Source organism: Choloepus didactylus, chromosome 3 (assembly GCF_015220235.1).
Source record: "Choloepus didactylus isolate mChoDid1 chromosome 3, mChoDid1.pri, whole genome shotgun sequence".
Taxonomy (NCBI): domain Eukaryota; kingdom Metazoa; phylum Chordata; class Mammalia; order Pilosa; family Megalonychidae; genus Choloepus; species Choloepus didactylus.
Window position 1 is genome coordinate 196059065 of NC_051309.1, and position 13675 is coordinate 196072739.

The window sequence follows — 13675 nt, forward strand, 5'->3', positions numbered from 1 at the left end:
TGTGTTGTGCCTTTCAGTTCCATAGATTCTACTAGTAGGTTTTTTGAACTTTTGATTTCTGCCGTATACATGTCCAGTTCTTCCTTTACAGCCTGTATCTCTTTTGCAATATCTTCTCTAAACTTTTTGAATTGATTTAGCATTAGTTATTTAAATTCCTGTATCTCAGTTGAAGTGTACGTTTGTTCCTTTGACTGGGCCATAACTTTGTTTTTCTTAGTGTAGGTTGATATTTTCTGTTGTCTAGGCATGGTTTCCTTGGTTATCCAAATCGGGTTTTCTCAGACCAGAACAGGCTCAGGTCCCAGAGGGAAGAAATATTCAGTATCTGGTTTCCCTGCGGGTGTGTCTTAGAAAATTGCTCCACCCTTTGATGCCTCAGGTCACTGTGCTTTTCTGCCCAGCAGGTGACGCCTGTTAGCCTATAATTCTTGACTGGTGTGAGGAGGTATGGCCCTGTTCCCCCAGGCTCTGGGGTCTGGTTCTGAATGGAAAGGGCCCCACCCCTTTCCTCCTAGAGAAGACAGACCCCTCAGGTGGAGGTCATTAGCATTTCAATGGTCTCGCTCTCTGCTTGTGGTGTCTCCACCCTTCCCAGAGTCACAGCCCTGGAAACTGAAAATGACTGGGGCTTTCTCCACTGAGCCAAAAAAGAAACAGATAGTCCCCTTCAGACCCAGTCCAAGGCAACCCTCCGGCTCTCCCACGTCAATCGTCACCCAAAGCCTCTGTCTGTTTTTTGGGGCTGTGTACCTCTAGTGAGCAGTTCACACTCGCTACTTAAAACCCCAGTTGGAGCTCAGCTGAGCTGTATTCGCTTGCTGGGAGAGAGCTTCTCTGTGGCACCACGAGGCTCCGCAGCTCGGGCTATGGGGGAGGAGGGTCTCCCGACCTGGTTCCGCAGGTTTTACTTACAGATTTTATGCTGTGTTCTCGGGCATTCCTCCCAATTCAGGTTGGTGAATGATGAGTGGATGGTCTCGTTTGTCCCCCCGCAGTTATTCTGGATTATTTACTAGTTGTTTCTATGTTTTCTGTAGTTGTTCCAGGGGGACTACTTAGCTTCCACTCCTCTCTATGCTGCCATCTTGCCCGACTCTGGAAGTCACTTTTTATTTTAGCTCTACCAATGAATAACTGTGGGTTCTTAGACAAACTATATAACCTCACTGAGGCTTGATTACTTCAAATTTGAAATTTGGATATTAATATTTACCTTCATTGACTGCTAAGAGAAATCAATCAAGTGAACTATGTAAACTAGTCAATCATAATAGGCACACAGCAAATGTTTGTTACTTTTCCCTCTTCTTTTATTGTCTGGGTATATTCTATAACATTTTTCTATTTGCCATTTTCTAGTCTTGACTCAATATGACAAAGATTCTACTAGTAACAAAAATTTTAAATAAGTTGTAATAAGGTTGTAGAAAAGCATATGTAAGCAGAAACTACATTGTGTATGAAGAAGCTCATGCCCCAAGAGACAGATTCTTAAATTCATTAATGTAACAAAAATTGTGATATGGCTTGAAATTTATAGATAAATAAAACAAAGAACTTGGCGTGTTGGTTTAATAGCTAAAGAAAAATAAATTGATAAATTAATTTCTGTTTATATTCCTAGAGGGAATCACTGATATGCAGTTGTTTTTATTTAAAATTTTATTGAATTTTTTTATGTTTATGGACAGCAATATTTTCTCCCCAAATAAGAAGACTATTAATTATGGATTTAATGTCATGAATACACTTAAATACAATATGACAGGGCTATAAATGTAAGTTTTCATTGTATGCTCAAAATTTAAAGAAACAAGTATTTTTAGCACTATGCCATCAAGAGTCTAGAATATAAAGGAGGAACAAGGGAAAATCACAAATGAAACTGAAACTTTAAAAGGTACACAAATCTAATCTCATTTCTCTTTTTCAAGTTTAGATAGGGTAGCAAATGTGTTTTATGTATATTTAGAACTACCATATCAAGGCCATTCATATTTCACCAAAGCAGACTTAAGATAAACTCATCAATTAACGTATTTCCCAATTTTGTGAGTTTTTAGTAGTTCCCTGCAGTCATTTGTAATTTTGATTGAGATGTATATTTAAAATACTAAGACTTTGTGAAGGGAATGATTTGAGTGCATCAGGCAGCAACCCTCCCTCCTGCCTGCTTGTACCACCCCGCCCAACACTGAAGAAAGCAAACAAAAAACACAAAACAAAACTCGTCTCCAGCCCTCCTGTTGTCCACCACACTGAGCTCCATCATTGTAGAGCCTTTCATTTGTGTCCTAAAAGATTTTCTGTCAATAAGAAAAGTTAATAAACTGAAAATATTTCTAGGTGGTATCTTACTTTAACAGCTATCAATTTGCATTTGGGATGAATAATTTTGAACTATGTTAGTGAACTGAAAATTAGCCAGTCTTTTTGGAAATGTGACATGGAATACAGATGAGTGGATATGCATATTTGAAGGTCAAGTGTATTTTAGAATCAAGTGTAGAGGAAGTTTTAATGGGACAAAAGAGAAAGAAAGGTTAACCCAATAACTTTACCACTATATACTAGCCCTGGACACTCAGAATATCTTTGATGTAACAGAAGTATGGGTATGATTTACTTAATATTTTAGAGTTATTGGGTAATAAATTTATAATATAGCAATAGAGAAAATATAGCCATGGTCTTAATATTCAAATAAAAGGCATCTGACAGTACCATTTCCAGAAAATGCAGTTTTATAAATTTAAGACCAACAATCTGCCTCTCAAATTCCAGTCACTTAGTTTTCCTCCAAATAGTTCCTCAAAAATAAAAGTTAATGAATTTGTTTTCTTCTCCAGATAAAGCTGGAAGAACATAAAGATTTAAATTTACTTTGAAGTCAATTATTCCAGGCAGCAAAAGACAGATTTTTTTTCATGATAAGACATCTTTCAGAAAGTTACAGAATTGTGTATAATAAAAACACTTATCTAGGGGAAGAAAATATCTGTTGACTTGAGATGTTTTTGAGTATTACTTGTAAATTTTATGAACTGTCTGCTGTTCTATCCTTTTCTTGATCTCAGAGAAGAGGAGGAGAGGTCTTTAAAATTGGAAAATACACATCTTGCTCTGAATATTGCTTCTAACAAACTGTGTGATGGTATATGTCACACAGAGTTTGAAAAGTGCAATGACTACATTCTCTCTGGCAAGAGAATATCTTTCAAGCTTAGTAGAGCACAGTATTGAATATAGTATATGCTGTGTTTCACTTTCCATTAGATGATTAATTCAAATGAACTTTCACAGCTAGCAGAGGGGACCAGTTTTGATAGTTTATTTTTCAGGTAAACTAGGGCATTCAGTTTGTGTGTGTGTGTTTTCTAAAGCATTTTATAGGGTGTGCTCATTATGTTGTAAGGCATATCAGATTCCTTGGTACTCTTGGAATCCTAGTGATCCTCAAATTGTAAGATACCTGGTGGTACTATAATTATCTTGATGTGCAAAAGCTACCAATGTCGGGCCTGGAATTCCACCCACAGGTATGTTCATGATTATACATAATGATTATGGTAAATATTGTAACTGATTAAATAAATGTATTCTATAATTTTTGCTGCATATATTCTTTGATGGGTCTGTCACTTTCTGGAATTCTCTTTTCCTACTGTTTGTAACCCGCTATTCTTCCCCAGCAATCATGAGTGGTGTGAATTAGAGCATTCTTTTTCTCTTTTTTTTCCCTATTAAGAAGACAAGAATTTGGGAAATGATCAATTCTTATTAAGCACTAGTTCTGATCTGGCCAGTCAGACTCAGAAGTAGAAGGTAGAAAAGAAGAGGTGACACAGGAACAGAGGATGAGCTAGTGATCAAAACACACTGAGGAAGTTATTCGGGTAAAGAGGGAAGCAGTAAAACCTACTTTGCTTTGCTGGGTTGTTCTTTTTTCCAGTGTTACAATACAGCTTGATTTAACTGCGTAGGTAAGAATAGGGCTCTAATTCCCGTTCTGTCAAGGTCCTCCCAGATGTCTTCACTGGTCAAGCCCTTGTTGTATGGTGTTCTTAGTCGCGACTGACGTACGTGAACCTTGGGGAGAGGCTAAGAGTCTAGGATCCAGCTTACCCAGGCATACCGTGCCTCTGATCCTCTGAAATCTCCCCAGTATCTGAAGTCGTGGCTACTGGTCCCCACCCCCTAAGAACCCATCCAACTCCCAAGCCCTCTGTCTCTATCTTTGTTTGTTTGTTTTGGTCTAGAAGAAATTCCTCCCTTTCTGCTCATGTTGTTTTCAAAGACACTTTAGAACAATCTTCAAATACCAGATTGCAGGGAAACAAAAGCAAGGGAGGGAGGAGGTTTTCAGGCAACTTCTACTTTGGGGTTTAATAAAACAGACCTCTTCTGAGGAGAGGTTCACAATGATGGCTTGCGACAAATGTGGGAAGACAAAATTCAGTGAGAAATTAAACAATATATATACCAATAAATTATTCTGATAGTCCTCAGCACATTCTCCCACATTCCCTTATAACTTTTTCATGAGATTTCTGCACTAAATAGAATAATGCAGCCTACTAATAAGACCAGGACATCATTACACTTCAGAATGTGTGTACTGTCTGATGCTGTGGGATCCCACTAGTATCCCAAGTTGGAGGGTTAGCTATTAAATATCATTCAGTTCTACTTTAAACTATGCAAAAGTTCTTCCATAATGGTATTTTCTCATTTCCTACAAGATAAATAATTGCTGCTAATACAATTCAGAATTTCCCTGCATTTTTTCCTTTCTTTGTTTTTCCTAATGGGAAGAGCTTCATTTATTTAATTTTATAAATACTTGTTTAAAATTAGAACATGACATAAAACAGAAAGAAAATTGTGAAATTGTGTCATCCTAATTTAAGCATGTTTAGCTATTTGTTGGCCACATGGGTTTTCATGCTTATATAGTCACATCCAGTCTTATGTGTATAGAGATGCATGTGATATGTATATACGTATATTCAGTCATTTCTGCTATGAGACGTGTTCCTGAAAATCATGCTATGCACAGTTGGGCAACAAAAACTACAGGGCTTATGGGGAAATAAGGTTGAGGCAAAACACTTAAAATCTTTGTCAGTGATGTGACAAAAAGAGATAGCAGCCTAACAAAAATAGTAGACAGTTTTACAAATATTAAATGGTTTAAAAATTCATAAATACTAAAATAAATTGACATTATCTTGAAGTAAAACCTGAATTTTTCAGGTATTCTTTGGAAGTGGTTGTTAGAAGGGCTGCATCTTGTGAGTTATTGTGAAATGGTAGTGAGTTATCTGAAATCAGAAGGAAGGTTGTGGACCCTAGAAGTTTACTTAATATGAGAGATCTCAAGAGCACTGTGTGCACACACATTTGGTTTAAAGAAGTTACTATAAACTTGCAATACTTATATATTTATAAATATATATATATATTAAAGTATCTTGCTTATCTCTTCAAGATAATCCAAATACTTCTTGTTTATTCTACAGTTGACATGTTTGTTTGTTTTTTTCTCTGTTGTTCATAAGTCAATGAAACTGTCCAATAGTGTTTAGCGATTTTATCACAAATTATTTGGCCATGGTTAGACAATTTTATCACAAGTCCTATAATCCAAAAAAAGGGGATGGGGTGGTATATGAAATCCAGGATGATTAAGACAATTATATGTGAATATTTTTTGTTAGTAAATATATTAAACTTGAACCTACATGACAAGACATGATCGATATGTAATTTTCCTCCATACCCTTTGTAAATTAAGATGCTGAGGGGATAAATTCATCTTTTCCACCCTCAGAAGGAAACTAAAATGGGCAGGGATCATTGTCCTCTGATGGAACATCACAGTTAAGAGACCGTGTGTTGCCTTAAATCTTGTCTTTGATATATAAGTCCTTTGAGGCATGTGGATGTACATAATGGATATGTATTTTACCAAAATTGAAAATTTGAAAATTTGATCCAATGTATAGCCTTCTTCTTTAATTCTCTTAATTATTGCTGGAAACTTTGTTGAGACTCTCTCCTCTTCATCTGCTGCTTTGCTTGACGGCTGAAGCCTTTGGAAATTATAGAGATCTTTGAAACTGCTAAACCAGCCCTGTGAACACTAATCGGAGCCACTTCTGCAGAATTTGGCTATGTCCCTTTAAGGTCTTCACATGAAGATATTGCTTTCCATGTTGCATGCACTTCTCGGCATTTTGAACCAGGACGCTGAGACACATTTGAGATGTTGAATGAGTTTTGTGTTTGTGTTTGTGTTTTAAAACATATGGAAAAATTCCGAAATGTGAAAAAATGACAAAACCCAACTTTGTAGGATAAGAAGTGCAATGAACTGAGGCAGCTTGTAGATATTTGCATTGTGGGCATGTGGGCGTTTTGTGTCTTCCTACTACCTCAGTTCTGCTGAGTGCAGTTTTCTGCTCTCACCTAGTGTTTCTAGCAAGGAAATCTCATCTACATTAACTCCAAATTTGCATTAGGCTCAAATTGTTCCTAAAAATATCAATCACATTGGAATAAATTTGTGTTTCAAAGCATGCATCAAAACTGAAATAACTGTATTTATGTATGTGTGTATAAATATATGTCATATGCATTTTATATTTGGGAATGTGTGTGTTGTTTTACCATTATTTTGATTTGTAGATGGACAAAGAGAAAACATTTTTTCCCTGTTATTTTGCCTCTGCAAAAAAAGTTGAAATGACGCTTATATTGCAGAAGTTTATGTACTGCTGAATTTATTTAAATGTAATAGAGCACCAAGATGGCATTTTAGACTACAGGAATATCTATATCTTAAATTTAAATAATTATTCCAGATCACTTTTCCAGAGGGTTGAGTATTAATTCTGTTGTTATTTTAATTATTGTCTCAATCCTATTTAATTGTTTCTATCCCTCTGAAATTCGTACTATTCACATGTTAAGACATTTGCATCTTCCATTTATCTTCTACTACATCTTGCACTTCCACTGTTCCAGCGAATACTCCAAGAAGCCCTGGACTTGTCAATGGAGCATGGTCTAGAAGCCTGGGTATGGGGCTGGCTGTGCTCGTTGTTTTTGAGATGACACTTCTTTTAGGTCCACTAAGTGGACTGAGCTTAGAAATGTGTATGTGTGTGTGTGTGTGTGTGTGTGTGTGCATGCATGTTTGATATACCTAGAGATGTGTCTCCCAAATGATCCTTCAAGAAAGGACTATGGGAGTGCCCTTAGCTACTGTGAAAACACTCAGCAAATGGACTTCAGCTCCTTTCAGGATTATCCTCACCTGCAGAGAGCTGCCTCACGGAAATCCAAACCCTCACTAAGAAACCCACATCCAAGGACTGATCAAGGCAGATGTATAAAGGCCTGGGCATTTCAGCCTACTGCACGTTAACCCTGAAAAACAACATATGCTTCAGAGCTCCCCTTGAGGTTGGCCAAAGCTTTGTCACATTTCTCCTTTGCTCATCTCCCACCCCCACCCTCAACAGGCATTGATCCTGTACATTAATCCTACACATTAAGCTCTGCTTATAGAGAACCCTCACATATTTAAATATATGTTTTTATGTTATTTTCATATTTATCTATATATGTATGTTGAGAACAGTGATTTTACCATGATACCTCCTTTTCCACATTTGAAGCTCCCATTACAGACATGTAATGGCTCCCTTTATCTTGAATGTATTTACTTATGTGATCAATATCCCTGTTTGTAATCAGTCTGCCATTCCTGCAGCTGCACCTCCACCAGGCTGTGTAGGGACTCAACCATCCCACTCATGCGCCAATTTTACCCCACCCTACAATGTGGCTTGGGCTCCAAAAAACAGAAATAGGCTGCTCCCCCTCGTGGATGATCTCCTCACCACATATGAGTGCTGACATCCTGTGTTGGGCTGACACCCCTCTTCCCACACCCCTGTGGATGCCCACCTCAATCCACTTGGGCTCAGACCCCCCAGTTCCAAGGAGCCTTCCTATAAAAACACCCACCTCATCCCATTAGCAACAAGCACCCCATTTGAATGATAGTAGCACCTGTCCCTCCACTCCAAAGCAGCCATAAGCCAACCCTGATTGGCCCACCTAATGTTTTTAGGACTCAGGTATTTAGGAAGGGAAGAGGAAGAGAAGGAGCAGTATAATTTTTTGAGATTTATCCACGTTATTGCATGTATCAGAAGTTTATTCCTTTATTGCTAACTAGAACTCCATTGTATGATACACCACAATTTATCCATTCTTCATTAGTGGACACTTAGGTTGTTTTCGGTTTTTAGCTATTACCAAATAAAGCTGCTCTGAACATTCTTGGAAAAGGTTTCTTTGTGAACATATGCTTCCATTTCTCTTATATAAATATCTAGGTGAGAATTTCTTTATAAGAAAATACCAAACCAATTTTCAAGATGATTTTCCCATTTTTTACTCTACTCAACAATGTACAAAAGTTCCTCTTGCTCCACAGACTCACTACCATTTTGTGTTCTTGATCTTAGCCCTTCTCGTTAGTAAATAATTGTATGTCATGGCATTTTTAATTTATATATCCCCAGTGACTAATGAGGTAGGGCATTGTTCTATATGCTCTTGGACATTTATGTATCATGTTTGTAATGTATCTGCCCAATTCTGGAAAATTTTTAAAATTTGACAAAATATTTTTTGTTTTATTATTGCATTGCACAAGTTCTTTAGATATTCTGTATCCAAATACAAGATTGCCTATTCATTTTCTTAAAGATATCTTTCATTTTTTTAATTTATTTAATCTTTTTAATTAGAGAAGTTGTAGGTTTACAGAATAATCATGTAAAAAATATAGTGTTCCCATATACTCCCCCATTATTAACACTTTGCATTACTGTGGTACATTTGTTATAGTTGATGAAAGAATATTATAATTTTACTGTTAACTGTAATCCATTGTTTACATTAGAGTGTATTTTTCCCATATACCACATTGTTATTAAACCTTGCATTAGTGTGGTACATTTGTTATAATTCATGAAAGAATATTTTTGTAACTGTATTATTAACTATTATTCCAACATTTACAATAGGGTTCACTGTGTTGTACAGTCATATGTTTTATCTTTTAATTTTTACTCTAATAACATATATACCTGAAAATTTCCCGTTTTACCCCATTCATATACATAATTCAATGCTGTTAATTACACTCACATTGTTATTACCATCATCACCATCCTTTAACAAAACCTTACAATCTACCCAAATAGAAATTTTGTACAAATTAAATATTAATTCCCCGTTCTCTACCCCCAGCCCAACCCCTTGGTAACCTATATTTTAGATTCTGATCCTATGAGTTTGCTTATGCTAATTATTTCATATCCATCAGATCACACAATATTTGTCCTTTTATGTCTGGCTTTTTTCATTCAACATAATGTCTTCATTCCATGCGTGTTTTAGCATGAACCAGAACTTCGTTCCTTTTTAATGCAGAATAATATTCCATTGTACGCATAGACAACATTTTGTTTATCCATTCAGTGGTTGACAGACACTTGGGTTGCTTCCATCCTTTGGCAATTGTGAATAATGCTACTATGAACATTGGTGTTCAAATATCTGCTGAAGTCCCTGCTTTCAACTGTTTTTGGCATATGCCTAGTAGAGAGATTGCTGGGCAATATGGTAATTCTATGCTTAGAGTTCTGAGGAAATTCCAAACTGTCTCCCACAGGGGCTGTTCCATTTTACATTCCCACCAGCAGTACTATTTTATATTCCCACCAGCAATGAATTAGTGTTCTTATTTCTCCACATCTTTTCAACACTCCTACTTGTCTGTGTTTTAATTACTAGCCATTTTAGAAGGTGAAATGGTGTGTATACCATTTCCCTAATAGCTAATGATATTGAGCCTCTTTTCATGTGCTTTTAAGCCATTGGCATATCCTTTTTAGAGAAATGTTTATTCAAGTCTTTTTGCCCATTTAAAAATTTTTTTTTAGTTGTAGAATTTCTTTATATATTATGGATATTAAACTCTTATCAGATGTGGTTTCAAAATATTTTCTTCCATTATCCTTTTTTTTTTTGCTTGTGATTTTGGTGTGAATTCCAAGAAACCATTGTCTAACAAAAGGTCCTGCAGATGCTTCCCTACATTTTCTTCCAGGAGTTTTGTAGTTCTGGTACTTGCATTTAGATCTTTGATCCATTTTGAATTGTTTTGTATATGGTGAGAGACAGGGGTCCTCCTTCATTCATTTGCATATGGATATCCAGTTTCCCAGCACCATTTGTTGAAGAGAATATTTTTTCCCAATTAAGTGGACTTGACAGCCTTGTAAAATTGGCCATATATGTAAGGGTCTATTTCTGAGCTCTCAATTCAACTCCATTCATCTGTATATCTATCCTGTGCCTATACTGTCCTGTTTTGACCACTGTAGCTTTGTAATATGCTTTAAATTCAGGAAGAATGAGTCCTCCATCTTCATTTTTCATTTTCAAGATGTTTGTAGCTATTTGGGGCCCCTTACCCTTCCAAATAAATTTGATAATTGGATTTTCCATTTCTGCAAAGTAGGCTGTAAAATTTTGAATAGGATTGCATTGAATCTGTAAATCATTTTGGGTAGAATTGACATGTTAACAATATTTAGTCTTCCAATTCATGGGCATGAAATTCTTCCATTCATTTAGTTCTTCTTTGATTTCTTTAAGCAAAGTTTTGTAGTTTTCCATGTATAAATCCTTCACATCCTTGGATAAATTATTCCTAGATATTTGCTTCTTTTATTTGCTAATGTGTACAGAATCTTTCTGGATTTCCTCCTCAGATTTCTCGTTACTAATGAATAGAAACACTACTGATTTTGCATGTTGATCTTGTACCCCAACCTCTTTGCTGAATTTGTTTATTAACTCTAGTAGCCTTGTTGTAGATTTTACAGGACTTTCTATATATAGAATCTTATCATCTGCAAATAGTGAAAGTTTTCATTCTTCCTTTCCAATTTGGATGCCTTTTATGTTTCTTCTTGGCTACCTCCTCTGGTTAGAACTTCCAGCACATTGTTTTATAACAGTGAGACAGTGGGCATAATTCTCATGTTCCAGATCTTAGAAGGAAAGCTTTCAGTCTTTCACTTTTGAGTATAATGTCAGCTGTGGGTTTTTCATATATGCCCTTTATGATGTTGAGGAAGTTTTCCTAGTTTTCTATGTCTTTTTATGATGAAAAGATGCTGGATTTTGTCAAATGTCTTTTATGCATTAATTGAGATGATATGTGGGTTTTTCTCTTCATTATGTTAATGTGGTATATTACACTAATTGATTTTCTTATGGTGGACACCCCTTGCCTATCTGGAAAAAACTCAATTGATCATGTGTATTATTCTTCTAATGTGCTGTTGGGTTCAATTTGTAAGTGTTCTGTTGTGGAGTTTTTCATCTATATTCATAAGAGAAATGGGTCTGCAATTTTCTCTTCTTGTAGTATCTTTATCTGGCTTTGGTATTAGGGTGATGTTGGCCTAATTAAGTTGTGTTCCTTCCTGTCCAGTTTTTTGGAAGACTTTGAGCAGGATTGGTGTTAATTGTTTTTGGAATGATTGGTGGGAATTTCCCATGAAGGCATCTGGTCCTGGGCTTTTCTTTGTTTGGAGGATTTTGATGACTGATTCAATCTCTTCACTTAAAATTAGTCTGTTGAGATCTTCTATTTCCTTTAGAGTCAGTGTATGTTGTTTGTGTGTTTCTACAGATTTGTCCATTTCACCTAGGTTGTTTCATTTTTTAGTATACAGTTGTTCATAGTATCCTCTTATGGTCCTTTTTATTTCTGTGGGGTGAGTAGTAATGTCCCTCCTTTCATTTCTGACTTTATTTGTTTGTGTTTTCTCCCATTTTTTTCAGTCCAGCTAAGGGTTTGTCCATTTTATTGATCTTTTCAAAGAACCAAATTTTGGTTTTATTGATACTATTTTTTAAATTCTTTATTTCATTTATTTCTATTCTGATTTTTAACTATTTTTCCTTCTACTTTCTTTGGGTTTAGTTTTCTCTTTTTTTCTAGTTCCTCTAGGTGTGCAGTTAGGTATTATATTTTATTTCTTCCCTATTTTTTATTGTAAGCATTTAGGGATATAAATTTCCCCCTCAGCACTGCCTTCACTATATCCCATAAGTTTTGATATGTTTTGTTCTTCCTTTCATTCATCTCAAGATATTTACTTATTTCCCTTGTAATTTCTTCTTTGACCCACTAATGGTTAATTAGCCATCATTTAATTTCCATGTATTTGGGCATTTTCCAGTTCTTTGACTGTTAATGATTTCCAGCTTCATTCTGTTATGGTCAGAGAATATGATTTGTATAATTTCAATCCTTTTAAATTTATTGAGGCTTGTTTTGTGACCCAACATGTGGTCTATCTTGGAGAGTGATCCATGTGCATTTGAGAATACATATCCTGATATTCTGGAGTGCAATGTTCTGTGTATGTCTATTAGGTCTAGTCCACTTATGTTATTCAAATTCTCTGTTTCCTTATTGATCTTCTGTCTAGATGGTCTATTTATTCATGAGAGTGGTGTATTGACATCTCCACCTGTTATTGTAGAGGTGTGTATTTCTCCTTTCAGTTTTGCCAGTATTTTTCTCATGTATTTTGGGGCACCATGTTTAGGTGTATATGCCTGTATGATTGTTATTCCTTCTGGGTGGATTGACCCTTTTATTAATATGTAGTGCCCTTTCTCTCTTGTAACACTTTTGTCTTAAAGTCTATTTTGTCTGATATTAGTAAAGCTACTCCTTTTTGGATACTATTTGCCTGGAATGTCTTTTTCCACTCTTTCATTTTCAAGCTATTTCTGTCTTTGTATCTAAGGTGACTCTTTTGTAAACCACATATAGTTGGGTTATGATTTTTTATCCATTCTGCCAATCTGTGCCTTTTGATTGGGGAGTATAATCCATTAACATTCAGTATTGTTGTTGTAAAGGCAGTACTCACTTTGGTCATTTTGTCCTTTGATTTTTCATGTCATCTTTTTTTTTGTCTCCCTTTTTTCTTTTTTGCAGCCTCCTTTCCTGTAGTTAATTTTTTGTGATGTATCTGACTGATCCCTTTCTCATTCTTGTTCTTTTATGGGTTTTTTTTGGAGGGGGGTAATTAAACTTTTTAATCTCTCTTTACACTTTATATTAACATTCATATTGCACGGCATTCCATTCACAAATACTACAATTTGTTAAAAACTTCACACACATACCCCCCAAAAATTGACACCAGATTTGGTCTCTTTACTAAATCATTAAAATAAAATGAAAAACATTATCATAATTCTTTTAAATCAGTAAAGGTCTGAGGCACTCTGGGAAAGAAGATGTTCTCTTACAAGTATAATGTGTCAGTGGTATCAAATTATGTTACAAGGAAGTCACTAGTTCCCAGTAATCAAGTACAGTTTCATGACAATGACTTTATGGTCTGATATGTCTTCACTGGGTACTCTCTTATTTGGACTGAAATACTGAAAAAGACATACGCATTGTGTAGCTGAGGTCATTTCTAATATGGGTCAACTACATAAAGGCAAGGTGTGTTTTCAGCACACCAAGAAGGGCAGCTGCGTCCCT